General features: G+C 46.6%; 1 protein-coding gene and 1 long non-coding RNA gene across 7 annotated transcripts in view; one reads left to right on the forward strand and one right to left on the reverse strand.

Moving 5' to 3' along the window:
• Nucleotides 1-7,578: 7,578 nt before the first annotated feature.
• LOC140655266 (uncharacterized) lies at nt 7,579-13,024 on the reverse strand. Of its 3 annotated transcripts, XR_012043738.1 has the most exons (5): nt 12,734-13,024; nt 11,468-11,723; nt 10,526-10,617; nt 9,263-9,452; nt 7,579-8,726 (listed from the first exon to the last, which is right to left on the reverse strand). It is a non-coding gene; the product is annotated as an uncharacterized lncRNA (long non-coding RNA). The 3 variants fall into 3 exon arrangements; XR_012043737.1 differs by lacking the exon at nt 10,526-10,617 and having other exon boundaries at nt 12,734-13,001; XR_012043739.1 differs by lacking the exon at nt 10,526-10,617 and having other exon boundaries at nt 11,613-11,723; nt 12,734-12,999.
• CTDSPL2 (CTD small phosphatase like 2) overlaps nt 13,008-13,786 on the forward strand; it is a 45,974-nt gene continuing 45,195 nt past the window's right edge. For all 4 annotated transcript variants that reach the window (XM_072869512.1, XM_072869513.1, XM_072869511.1 and 1 more), the window contains exon 1: nt 13,008-13,265. The gene's annotated coding sequence lies outside the window, so the exon portion shown is untranslated. The remainder of the gene's footprint in view (nt 13,266-13,786) is intronic.

The raw sequence follows: 13,786 nt of genomic DNA on the forward strand, positions 1-13,786 counted from the left end.
CGGGGCAGCGGGGCAGATGAGGAACTCGCTGTGTTCCTTAAGAGCTTGTTTCTGTCGTGGGCAGGGCAGGACCAGCACCTGCACCCTGGATATTTCGAAGCCCAAAGTCTGCTTCAGCTCTGGTACCCGTGCACTCGGTGGGAACGTGCGTAGCAACACAGGCAACGCATTCTGAGCTGCTTTTATGGGTACGTAAAAAGAACTTGGCGCTATTGTGAAAGCCTTCCTTCAGTCTGTCGTTGTATAACCTCTGGCACTGCGTAGAAGCTGCTTCGGCGAGTCCTCCGTGAGCCACCGCTCCTGCGCGCGCATGGCGGCCCCGCTGCTTTCCACCCCATGAAGCCTGTGAGACTTTCGGTCAAACCAAGCTCCTGAGAAGGTGCATGAGGTGGAGTTCACAACAAATGAGCTGCCCTTTGATAAATGCCTACCTACGTGCTCCTGCACAGAGGTCAGTAACTTTCCGTGGTTATGAAGGAAATTACCCCGGCTGGCTGTGAGGAATAGACGCTGAGAGGCGGGTGCTGATGTTCACACCCAGCTCAGTTTTCAATCGATCTTGTGACCGTACCCTGACTCAGCCTGGTGTTCCCTTTCTTTCCCAGTAACGAGATGGGCAGATACATAATCAAATTTTAGTTTAGCTTCTCGTCTCCTAGAATATTAAACCCTTGCGTGTTATTTGAACCTGTACAAGTGTGGTGCTTTTGAAAACAAACCCCCCCCCCAACTTTATATCAAAAGCAGCTTTGCTTTGTTAGTGCTCTGGGACCATTGTAGTATGTTCACCTTCTTGAGTGAGATGGTAAGTGATACGAAGGATTCCTTATTGTGTTTGTGTTCATTCTGATTTTCCTTGTAACCTGGTTACTACTTTACATGATACAGAATGACGTTACCTGGCATTTCTAGACAAAATCATTAGATAACTGATGTTGGGAAATAGGTGAATTTTATAATTACAGTCTTGCTGTAACTATTATGCATAACCAATTTCTTAAGTAGAACTATTCTTGTTTTCTTGTATACCACAGGCTGTCTCTTACTTTATATTTAGAACAGTCACATGTTAAGAGTCTTTGGGTCTAATGATAGTAAAAATTAATGTTCATCCTAGCTTTCAATGCCTTGCTAAACCATTGCCCTTTAACGGCCGTATTGGTTACCTCATGCCTGCTGTGAATTGGTCTGGAAGGGACCACAGTAAGCCCGCAATACCCGCCCGCCTTGCTGCCGTGTGTGTGTGGCTTGAGCAAGGCTTAGTTCGTGTGATGGCACCAACTGTACGTCTGCGACATGTGGCTTGGCATGTGACCGCTGCGGTGACGGAAAGGTGACAAAGTACTTGGCATCTCCCTTTCCCAGGAAACATGCCGAAGTCTGCACCCACCTTACAGGTTAAAGTTGGTTAGGCAAGATGAGAAAAATTGTTGTTCATCCTGTTTGAAGAAGATGGTAAAATGGCAAGGTACCAGCCCAGATGGACACTGGGTCTCAACCAGTATCCTTACTTCTTGTGTTTTTCTGGTCTATTCCTTGGGAAACCGATACTCACAGTTTTACGGCTTATTGCATAACCAGCCAAGGAAGGGGAAATGCAGAGTTAAGAAGGAGAGACAGGAGCGTCTCTCTTGGAAGAACATTTCAGCTCTGGTTTGGTTGGTGTGTCCCTGGCAGAACGAGCAGTGCCGCTGCTGCTGCACCCACAGCACTCAACGAAGTTTTGACAACAGGCAAAGGCTACCAGTTCCCTTTTGCTGTTTGCAAAGTGCTAGGAGCCTCGGACAGCAAACTGTACGGGTGAACTGCAGGCCTGCTTTGCCTTTATATTTTGGGAAAATATTTGGCTTAAGCGTAGCCCATATAGAAGCACAGTTTGATCTTAGTGGGTATCCTTTTAAGGAATCTAATTTAGGTCACTAAGTGCTTTACCCTTCATTATTTAGTGATCCAATGTTTAAAGAATTTTATTTCTAAGGGGAATTTTCTGTCAAACAAATTCCACTTTAGTGAAGGGGAAAAAAAAAGTCTGTGTTCTTTTGGGAAACTGCCAGTGTTTTTAGAGCAGTGTTCCTTGCTTTTTTGTGTGTTTGTTTGTAGGTGGCTTTGTTACAGCTGTTTTCTGAGCCATCTCCCCTCTCACATACACACATGGCTCCTGCTGCTTCCTCCACCCCACCAGTCCGTCCCCTGCCACCTTCTCGTTCCCATTTCTCCTTGCTGCTTTGCCTCATCACCTTCCTCCTCCTCCTCCTCACACAATGCCAGCAGTCTCTCCTGGGCTGCCTTCACACCAGGTTCTTCCCTCGCAGCCCTGCCTTGCAGCAAAACACGGCAGCTCCCTGGGGGCAGTGCCTTCTCCTTGAACCAGGCCTCCTCCAGTGCTGCAGACCTGCTCCGTGCCTCACTTCCAACAGCTCTTCCCCAGCTGGGAACCGCTGCTCTAGAGGACTTGGGATATTTGGTTCACGTTGGCATCTAACCACTGCTTGAGCTGGAAAATAAATTCAAATGCCTGAATAGCGCAGCTGAAGATGGAAGATGATGTCTTCATTTTTCAGGAATTCCTGGAGCTCCTTGTCCTCAACTTCATGTGAGATTTGTTCTTTGTACGCTATCCTGGGAAGCAGCAAGTCCTGCTAGTTTAATCCTCTTTTTTAATGCTGTAGCAACGCTGAACTGGGGTAGCTCCTTTGGCAGTTCCTAAGGAGTTACTGCCAAAGTAGGCTATTCCTAAAGCAAGTGTCCCCAAAGGCAGACAAAGTAGCCCAAAAAAATGGGGCTTGCTTCATTTCTACATGCTGCTAAAGATTACAAACTCACAAATTATCAGTTCTGTGTTTCATGAGCCACTTTAAAAAAAAAAAAAAGGTGCAGTTTGCCAACTAGCTGAAATCTGTAGTCCTCATCCACAATTTCACCTCTTCTGAGGAAGGTGGAGACCTGAAGAAGCAATAAAAGTGTGATTGCCTTCAAGTGTGTAGAAGAGCACGTGCTGAACGAAATGCAATACATGCATGATTTTCTAATAAAGGACTATCGAGCACTAGCTCACTTTTTAAAAACATCGATTTAAAATATTAATCACTGATCTGTCAATTTGCATGACTGTACCTAATATATTCAAAAGACAGGTTCTGTTCAGCATCACCGTCAGTGTTTATGAGTAGAAGTAAGAATGACTAACCTATCTTTTGTTTTTTAAAATGTAATTTTGAAATCCCTTTGCCGTTTTTGCTGAGCCAATACCTGTTTCCATGGAAATAGCAGCACACAAAACGTTGACACATTTCAGAGCAAGCGAGCTACTTAAACATCTGCTTCCCTGAAACCACCAGCTAGACTTCAAAATAAAACTGGCTCTCGCATTTGGTGGAACTGGTTTACAAGAAAAATCAAACAAAGCATCTTTAAACGTCGGCCCAGCCCCAAAGCTTTCTAAGCAATATATCCAGATAGCTAAAGCAGCGTGCAGCTCATTGAATTCTTGTTTTAAGGCCCATGTTATAAATATCTTTAATCTACAAGGCAATGCATTTCAGGAGTCTCTTGAAAAAGCAGCTAATAGGACCAACAAACCTTTCTGTATTTTTTCATCCAATTTTCATACACACTTTTAAGAGCTTCACCTCTCCTTACAATCCTGTATTGCTAAGCGCTCAGCGTTGTCACCGGTAAGAAAATCTGTGAGTGTGGTAAAGATGAGCACCTACTTCTCACCAAAGCCTAGCCCCTACCACAGCGGCGTGAAGAAGCCAGTATTTACAACAGAATTCAGACTAGATTTACTTATCAGCAATCGCTTTAGCCAGCCAGGCACACCGCCCTTCTAGAAGCCACGTTAGCTGAATTTTAATGCAATTCTTTAAACTGCAAGAAAAAAAGCAAAAAAGAGACCAAAAAAAAAAGCATCAGCTGATAAGAGGGGTAGAACATACTTTATTTTGACTGTACTGGAAAACTAAAATTATTTCAGTTACTCCATTTTTTTCTAGAATGATTTTTGATTAGTTCATTCTTTTCCCTACTCTTACTTTTTAAGTCCATAAAGAATAACAGCTCCGCCCTAACATAACCCTGCAAATACACACCAAACCGGGTTAAATAGACTTATTGGAAAATGGGCTTCCTACTGACTTGAGATCAAAGGGAAAAAGAAAACGCACTATTCAAAAGCAACACGAAAAACCTATTTACTTTATGTTTTTCCCTAATCTACATCTGAACAACCTGTATTAACTTGTGAGACACTGGCAGGCAACAGCTTTCTTCTTCCTTAGAGACATCATGTATTCTGAAAAGTGAAAAATGTTTAATTTTCACAAGCTTGAAGTACATTGGGAGTAAAAAGGACCTTTGCTGATAGACCTTGATTTCTCCCTCTGCCTCCAATTCTTCATCACGCACCCCCCCGCCCCTTGCACGAGCTTTCCCCCTGCTAGAGGACAGCACGGCTGAAGAACACCAACCTCGTCCCTCGACCTAAGCCAGAGCTCCTGGTAGCATGGTTAACTGCTCCCTCTTTTTTGTGCTCGTCCAATACGAGTGCCTTCAACCAAGACACTAACCTTGGGGAGAAAAATTAAAATAGCTTTTAAAAAAGTAAAGCTTGGAAATCTTAGCTGGCAAAGGGTACAGAGATCGGTGCTTTATGAGAACAGCACAGGACACAACATTTTTGACCCAATGTCAGTGTTAAGAACCATGACTGTTGACGTTAATTATTACAACAAAAGGTCACCTACTTCTTGCTTTTTAAGCTAAGCATTCTTACCTCTTTCTGGCACGTTGTCTAGCTACACAGCTCTGTATGCAAGGATAAGAGAGGGATTATCCCTGAGCATGTAGAATTTCATCTGCTAATAATCTTGCCAGAAAACTGAGGAAATTGGGCAAGAGAGAACAAATTATCTTGGGCTGTGTCTAACTGACAGTTTTTCAGGTGTTTAACTGTTTTTCAGGTGTTCTACTCCCATTTAGAGCTGTGATTAAGTACACAGAAAGGACACTTGCATCAAGAGACTCACTTGTTGAGCATCTAAAAAAAATACTTTTAAAACATAAGGAACATCCTAACATGATAAATTTTCCTTTTGTGTTTATACTTTGGAAGTAACTGCAATGACATCCAAATCACTGTCGGGGCTAGCAGTGACTACACGCATAGTTTGAATTACTCAAATCATTTTGCAATACATCAGAATATTGCAAAAGTTTTATTAAGGGGTAACCCAAAGACTTTGTTCTCTGCTTCATTCCCTACACTTCATTTTTCAATCCACTAATCAAAATCATACTGAAAGTTGTAATAAAATGGAAACCTAGTTATTTGGAGAACAGAAGACAGACACACACGCAGTAACTGCTAGCAGCACTAAGCTAACTCCTGGTACAGAGGCTTTGATTCACACTATTCCACTTTAGGCACTTAGCACGGATAATTTGTGAAAGGTCGAATTGTTCTGGGCTTCCTGTTCCAGTTCAGGGAAAGGAACAGGCTCCTCCAAATGGAGATGCAGCTCTCTCCTGTTTTCCGTGGAATGCTTGCGTGGTACAGACACCTAGGCTAAGTGCCTGAAGTGGATGAAGGGATAAAGCCGGCGCAGTGAACGACTGAACCCATTCAGATCTTGCTTCAGTAAGAGCATTTTGTTGGGCCCAGTTTATGGTGCCCGTAGTAAGGGCATCCAGCAAACCAATTTCCGTCGAAGAAATGTATACATCCTTCAAAAAGAAAGGCACAAGAAGTACTTATGTTCGGAACACATAGACATATTTGGAAGTTTTCCATGTAATTCAACCCCCTTCGACTTCCCTCTCGTGCCATTTCAAAAGCCGAGCCCAGTAACTACCACTGTGACTGCCAGGTCCCGGTACGCAGCGTAAGCACCTACTGCATCTCCGTGCTGGCTGAAGTTGGTCTGATGTCAACCACGACGTTTTGGGGTGGGTGAAACTAGTGTTGAGAAACGCCTGCAATAATTCCGTTACCTGCCTCCAAAACTTACTTGAACTGTGAAAGCTGCGTGGGCTGAATTCAGTAAACGACTGTTACACGTGGTGCTTGGTGTAAAGGCAGAATGGCCAAACAGCAGACATCCGGATGTCTTCCTTCTTTGGGGACAAGACGCAAACCCCAGACTTGGGCATCCAGTAGAATAACGGGGTAATTAAAAATATAATACAGACCGTGGCAGCAGGGTTATTGGATGAATTGCTTTGAATGTATTGTGATTATCTGTATCCATTTAAACACGGTGATCTCGACCCATTTTTTAATTAAAGAATAACAACACTTTACAGCTTCAAAGCACAGTACAGATATAAACTAATTAACATCTAACAACTGCGTGAGGAAGTTTAGGAAAATGCTGAATTCCTCAAACACTGAGAGCTGATACCATATCAAAGACCAAGAAAATTCTTGCAATTGTCCCATTTCCTAAAGAATTTCAAATGCAAAATTACAAGAGAACAAAACACCTTTACACTTTTCATAAATAACCAAACTTTAAAAACCCCAATTATAAAAGGCCACACTTTAAAAAGCACTCACAAGTCCATGTAAATGAATGCTGTGATGCCAAAAATATTTTGCCCAAGGTTAAACTGAGAAAATACGTATTCCTAAGTCATTTTTGATCAGCAAGTGATTGCAGTACTTTGTTTTTATGCCCAGCCCTGAAGAGAAATCTGACTTGAAGAGACATTAGCATACAGATGGGATATGAACTTTCAAAGCTTATGCAACTGTTACTCCATTACAGACAGCTCAAATCAATTAGGTTGTTAAAAATCAGAGAATAAATCTTGGTTTCAGTTTAAAATAGGAGTACTCCCTTATACCTCAGAGACATACATGAAATTTGAAGCTGGTAAAAATTTAGCTTGTTGAGGAGGGGAAAAAAAAACCCAACCAGAATTCACTTAATATTCTCTCTGCCACTGTTATTTTCCTCCCTCCTCTCCTCCTTGCTTCAATGTTCCTTTCTCTCTCCCCCCAAAAGACTAAAGAGGGAGACTAAATTTTCCTCTTAAGATTATTTGATTCAGCCTTCAAACCTAGTAAGTGTGAAATTAGAGGGGTGTTTCTCCTGCTTAGTGGGAAAAACCTCAGCATAGCCATGACTACATAAATTCCAAGTACCTCCGTAACAAACAGAAGGAAAACAATTAACAGTAAGCTGAAGACTTTGCTGCCAAGACTGAAGGATGACTTCAACAAGTATGAGGAATGCAGGCACCTACAATGAACAGTCAAAGAAATAACTCCACTTATTCTAGTTAGTCCCGACTGTCCAGTTCTGTAGGGTTTCAGCAAACAGGCTTTGCTAAAGCTTTCTCAAAGTTCCACGGATCCCACAAAAGCTAAGACTCACTGATGAACCTATCTTAGCTTAAACAGTAGGAAAACCAAACAAAAGGATGGGTAGTATCTCACCAAAAGGTAAACAACAGCTCTATATGAAACAAATTAAAAATAACCACATTTTTCAGAATTTTAATAGCTGCAAAGAGCATTCTGCTTAAAATACTTTGACGATTGAAGTGACAAGATGAAAACAGATACTAAATAACTAATGGTGTACGTATTTTATTAAATGTTATCATTTTACATTTTCATATAGACAAAATCATAAGCAGTGAAAAATCCAAAGCCTGCAGAACAAAAGATCTCTTGTAAGCAAGTATTTTGCAATAGAACATTGAATGTTTTCAGTGAATCACAGCATGATTTGCCTGGAAAACACACAAGGTTGACTAGACTTTACACACGTCGTCACGCACTTCTGCTTCAGTTTAACATTAATACATGCAGTAGACCCTCTGCATAAACAATCTGTGAAAACTCAGTTATAAAATGCTGCATGAAGTCTCCCCCCTCAATTCAATACATGACCTGCTAGAGGCCAAACCAATACTAGAAGAGGAAGAGGAGCCAGGTCTTTTATCTGTCACTTTATGGTACATCCACTAATTAGGTGCTTTTCTGCACACGTAACCATTTACTGCTCTCTTCGAACTCTCGTGGATTTGCCTGAACAAATACCTGTGCGTGTGTGCTGGTGGTGTGTGGAGAACTCGCTTCCACTCCACAAGTTCACTCTTTCCCAAATATGTTACAGCAACTAAAGAATTTACATACCTGCACAAACCCCAACAAAGCATGAACAAAGTGATTTCTTCAACTTCCGTATACCACAAGAAAAGCCCAAATTTTATTTGAACTCATGCCACTTTATTACCCTAAAACTGTGTTTCTCAGGTAGCAACAATAAAATTGTTAGTGCAAGCAGCCCATTATTAAACTTGCTCAAAACACGGTGTGCATCATCAACATTGGTTGCGCATCCTCAAAACAGGGAATCAACAGAACTGATGCACAGGTGTCAGAATGTTCTTACATGTTCCCAAGGCAAAGAAATATATGTAATGGACTGTATAAAAGGTTTTCTTCTGAATAAATATATTTAATACCACTGTTTTGTTTGCATATTGGAGAAAAGCTGGATCGAAAAATGCTATTTTACTTGAAGCAAGTTTTTTGAGGTCCCGAGTTCTTAGCAGAATCCATTTCACTGTTCAGCACCAGCCTCTGAAGAAATTCTGTATCCGACAACTTTCTGCTTTATCCGTATTATGGAGAATTTCAGCATGCCATAAATCTAGCTGTCCGCTGCAATCCTTATTCCAGGATATATATGGAACTTTAAGTAACCTGGGACCTTTTTTGAGGAGAAAGACCAGATTATTTAATAGGAGCAAAAATCTTGCTGCAATAAACTAGAAAATCTGAGATTGGGCACTTCATATAACTGTGGAGAAACAGCACAGTGTTCTGCACTACCTCAGGCTTTCTAGCTGACTCCAGGACTAAGGAGACCGTATTTCTCTTGTACAGCACTGTTTAAATAAAGTAGAAAAAAAAACCCAACCAAACAATTGGGGCATATATACCTATTTACGAGAATGCAGTGGAATTTTCAAGCCAGCCAGAAACAGGGTAATATTTATGTAAGAACTTCATGCCAATATAGAAACTCTAACACTCTAATTCCTCATCCTATATCAAACTCTCCCTATGTAGCCACATGGGGATTGTTAGTAGGGATACTCTACTGTTTAACTTCCTAAAACTGGACTTGACCGCTTGTGGATGTGTATTTTTATCCCTAGAGGACTGGTTTATGATGGTAGATTGTTCAATGATGCACTGTGCTAGATCAAACATACACAGAGGTTCATTTAAACTTGCGCTTGCCTTTGTTTCTGTAGGGGGACACAGTACCATCTGAATTCTGATTCCTGTCAGCTGAAGTGTAAGCAGCGAGAACAGCAAGTCTATAGCTGTTCCTGGACAGACAGATTGGATCACAGACATCTAGGCACGAAGGAGCAAGCATAGCCTGGTAGCTGCTTCTCATTTAAGTCAAGTGCATGGCTCTGTTTACCTATTAAAGAAAATTTATTCCTTTCAGATAAGCAAAAGAAACAACAATTACTGGAAATAGGTAATTTTAAAAATATAAACCCAAACAAGAATTGATTTGTTTATACAACAACTATCTCTCAGTCACATCACAGTTGTTTTCACTTTGGCAAAATAAACTGGATTGAACTGCTGTGCTCAGAGTACCAAGTGGTACCTGCAAGAAGGATGCTGAAATACTAGAGAGAATTTAAAGGAAGCTTCCCCCCCCCCCCCCCCCAATTATCCAGGGAATTAAACCCTTTCCCCCTGAAAAAGCAAAGCCCACAGGGCAAGATTTAGGATTTTAGCTTATGAAACAGAATTCCGAGGGATGACCTGATCCCTACATGTGGGTCCTGACACATGAAAGAGGAACTCCAGCAGTGCATGACTTTTGAATCTTGCTGAGAAGCATTAGATGCAATAGCTGGAAGTTAAACTCAAACCTGAAACGAAATACAACCCCTAACTGCAGATACTTGAAACAGCTTACCAAGAGAAACTGGTGGACTCACCAATACCTAATCTTTACAACAAATAGGGAAGTCACTCTAAAGCACGTCATTTTAAATGAGCATATAAACACAAAGCTAATGGATCAGCAAGACTGAGAAAAAAAGGTTGGGAGGAAATCATAAAATACGAAGAAAGGCCTTTCAAATGAACATTCAGAGTATAACATTTCTAAAATGTGCAACATTCTGGCAACTAAACATTTTTTTCCTTCAGTTTCTCTGTAAAGTGAAGAAAACATGCACCTAGAATATCTCAGTCTGACAGAGCGCTTGAAATCCACTGTCAGGGGAAAAACCCACCACTGCCAATACATGAGCCTCTTCTTTGAACTAAATACATGTTCAAAGCTTCTAACGCTTCATGTGCGCACAGGCAGACACAGCATTATTTAGCGTTTTTACATTTTGCACACATGCAGCGCTAATGCTCTTTTCATGGTATGCATTATAATGTGGGGAACAGGTTACAGCAGGTGGACCTTTGAACTTCTGCCTTCGCAGCAACGTCAATTAGCAATACGATTTTACATATTCCCACCTGACATGTGGCAAAGCTCACCATCCCGCTGGCCCAATACCCTCTCCCTGACACGGCTCAGAGCCAGGTAACTCAAGGACAGCACAAGACCACTGCAGAAGACATATTTTAATATTCTGTAACATGGAAAATTACAGTTCTCATTCCCATAAAGATTAGTTTGAACCCTGAGTCATATGCTTTAATCTCTCTTCTAAATGTTTTTTTGGCCTTCGTTATAAAGGCAATAGACTGTTTTGGTATTCATACAAATATCTGCTTGCTTCGAATCTTGCTGAATGATTTCCTCTGGCAGCTAGTTTCATTCTAATTACATGGTTTGAAAAAGTATTTCCACCTACCATTTTTCAAAACTCCCACTTTCTAAGTATCAGTGAATGTCCTTTTGGGCTTGTACTATGAGACATCACAAAGTTATCTTGACATACTAGTTCCTCTTAATGGACTGACAAACAATCTTAATTAAGTTTTAACATGTCCAAGCTAACCTTCTTCACAGCTGATCACACAAAAATATTCAAGTACTACGGTTAATAAGTGTGTTTAGAAATACTTTAATGCTCTAAAGGGATAAGGCTACCTGTTCCGAATGAGGGCTACACTGTTCCCACTGCCTTTTTATGACCTCTTTTCCTAAGAAACTACGGTAAAATTAGCTTTGTAATGTCTTCTCCTAAAGAATACTAGAGTCTTGTGATAGAACTCTAAAACAAATCTTGGCTTCACAGCAGCAGATGTGGTTCAGTTTAACAAGCCAATAAATATTTTAAGTGACTAGAGAGCTGGGATTTTTATAATATGATCCAGGTTGAAAAGCTAAGAAGGGAGTCAACAGGTACTAGAAAAAGAAAACCCACAATATGTGTGTGGGTTTCTGCCTACTGCTAAATCAGAGAACATGGTACAAGCTACTTTCATAAAACATTCAATTTTGAGCAATACCTTGAGAAGTAATCGTAATGTCGTAACGCGTGTTAACCTGAGAACTGAAGATTTCCGTTTAAAAAGCTTGGTGGATAACAGTGATCACCAATGGAAAGAGAAATTAGATATACAAGTTCAGTAGGATGCAAATTACAACTCTAACCTCGCCACATCCTCTTATACTTTACTGCATGAGATGGCCAAGCTGCTTCATTAAGTCATTCAAATACTAAAGCATGCAGCATCCTCCACATTTCACACCGAAAGAGGCTGCCTAAAAAAAAAAAGAAAAAAAAAAGGGAAAGTGGAAATAAAACTTCTCACTAGACTCCACAGGCGTCTTAAAACACAAACCACAGAACTAGCACTACCCTATGCTTTGCAAAAGAAGGTAAAGCTACGTAAGCCGAGCAATCCAAAACAGGCAGGTCAAAGGAGAGGGCAGAATCAGGAACACCGTCACGGCGCTTCCACCCGCGGGCGCGGAGCCCGCAGCCTCCTATAAAAGGCCAGACTGACCAGCTGAGGGGAACGTCTCCAGGCTGCCAGAAGGGGAGCGAGGCCATCAACACCCGGGCCGGGGAGGGGGCGGCCGGAGCGGAGACTGACCCGCGGCGGAGCCCGGGGGCGGCCTCCCCACGCGGCCGGCGCGGGAGCCCCCCCGGGGCGCGGCAACGCGGCTACGGCCCCACCGCCGCGGCCCGCCGGGCTCCCGCCCGCTTGTTTGGGCGCCGGCCGCCCGCCCCTCCGGCTGCAGCGGTGGCCGCGCCGAACCCTCCCCGGCGCGCCGCTTCCTTCCCGCGGAGCGCAGGAAAACGCTACTCCCGCCCGCAACCGCGCCGCTTCTCCGCCCCCCGCTCCGCGGGGAAACACTCGCTCCCGGCCGCAGCGGCTTCCCCGAGCTGCGCCCGGCCCGCCCGCCTCCTCCGGGGGGGGTGGGGGGGGGAAGAACTAAGCCGGAGCGCGGGCGGCCAGGCCGGGCGCCCGCCCACCCCTGCCCTGCGGCTCGCTGCCGGCCGGTCCCGGCGCTCCCCAGCCGGCAGGGCCCCGGGGGCCGCCGCGGCCCGGCCTGGGAGTGAGCGCTCCTGCAGCCACGCACCCCTCGATCAGGGCCGCCAACGACGGGCTCCCCCCTCACCTCACAGCGCCTCAGGGCGCGGCGGGACCTCGCCGCCCCCCCGCCTCACCTCATAGCTCTGCCCTCCCCCAGGGCTCGGCGGGACCCCGCACCGCTCGCGCCCCCCTCCCCCCGCACTTCTCCTCACAGCTCGCCCCTCGCCTCACCTCAGGGCGCGGCGGGCCGGCGGTCGGCTCGGCTCGGCCCGGCGCCAAGAGAGCGAGGCGGCCGCTGCCTCCTCCGCGTGAGGCACCCTCGGCCCCGGCGCCTCAGGCGCAGCCTCCCGCCCCTGGCGGCGGCTCCCGGCCCGAGGAAGAGGCGGCCGGGCCCTGTCCCGCACCCCCGCTGCGCCGCGGCCCGTCGCTCTCCGCCGGCCCGCCGCCCCGGGGCGCCGCTCCCCGCGCCAGGCCCCGGCTTCCCTCCTTCCCGGCCTGCCCCGGCGCCGCCGTCCCCAGGCCCCCCTCCCCCGGCCGGGCTGCGCCTGCGCGGCGGCCCCTCTCCCCATCCGGGTCCCTCCGTGCGGTGTAGCAGGTCGGTAGGCGGGAAATGGCGACTGGCTGCTGAGCGGCTGCGGAGCGCGGAGCCCCGGCGGCGGTGTAAACACAGCGGCGCCCGCCCGGCCCGGCCCGGCCCGGCCCGGCCCGGCCGCCGGGGACCCGGACACCGGGGGCCCGCCTCCCCGGCACCTCGCACCCGCAGGTAACTGACGCGGCGGCTCAGCCAGCGCGGGGTCCCAGCCCGGGATCAGGTGGGAAGGCAAGGGGTGGCCGCTCCGGAGTGACCGGCGGGAGCCTCCCCTCAGGGCCTGCCCCGCGGCGGGCCCCTGCGCCCCGCGTCCCCGCCCGCCCGCCGGGCTCCGCGCCCCGCTGCGTGCGGAGGCACCCCGTCCCTCCCCGCTCACCTCCCCTCGCCGGCCGCGGAGGCCAGCCAGCCCCGGCCGCGCCGGAGCGGGGGCGCAGCCCTCCCGGGCCAGCCCCCTGCCCCCGGAGGAGCGGGCGGCGCGGCTGTCACCCCCGCGCTGACACCCCCCGCCTCCCCCTCTAGGCCGAGGCCTGCGGTGAGTCTCCTCCGCCCGCCGCCCCTCGTCCCGCCCGCCCCGTCCCGTCCCGCGCCCCGGGCGGCGGTGGGCGCCGCGGGGGCCGCGCTGTGCGCGCCGGGGGGCGGTGGCGGGCGGCGGGGGCGCGTCCCGGGCCGGGCCGGCTCAGGGGGCGTAGCTCTGC

The sequence above is a fragment of the Ciconia boyciana genome, chromosome 8, assembly GCF_034638445.1.
Source record: "Ciconia boyciana chromosome 8, ASM3463844v1, whole genome shotgun sequence".
NCBI lineage: Eukaryota > Metazoa > Chordata > Aves > Ciconiiformes > Ciconiidae > Ciconia > Ciconia boyciana.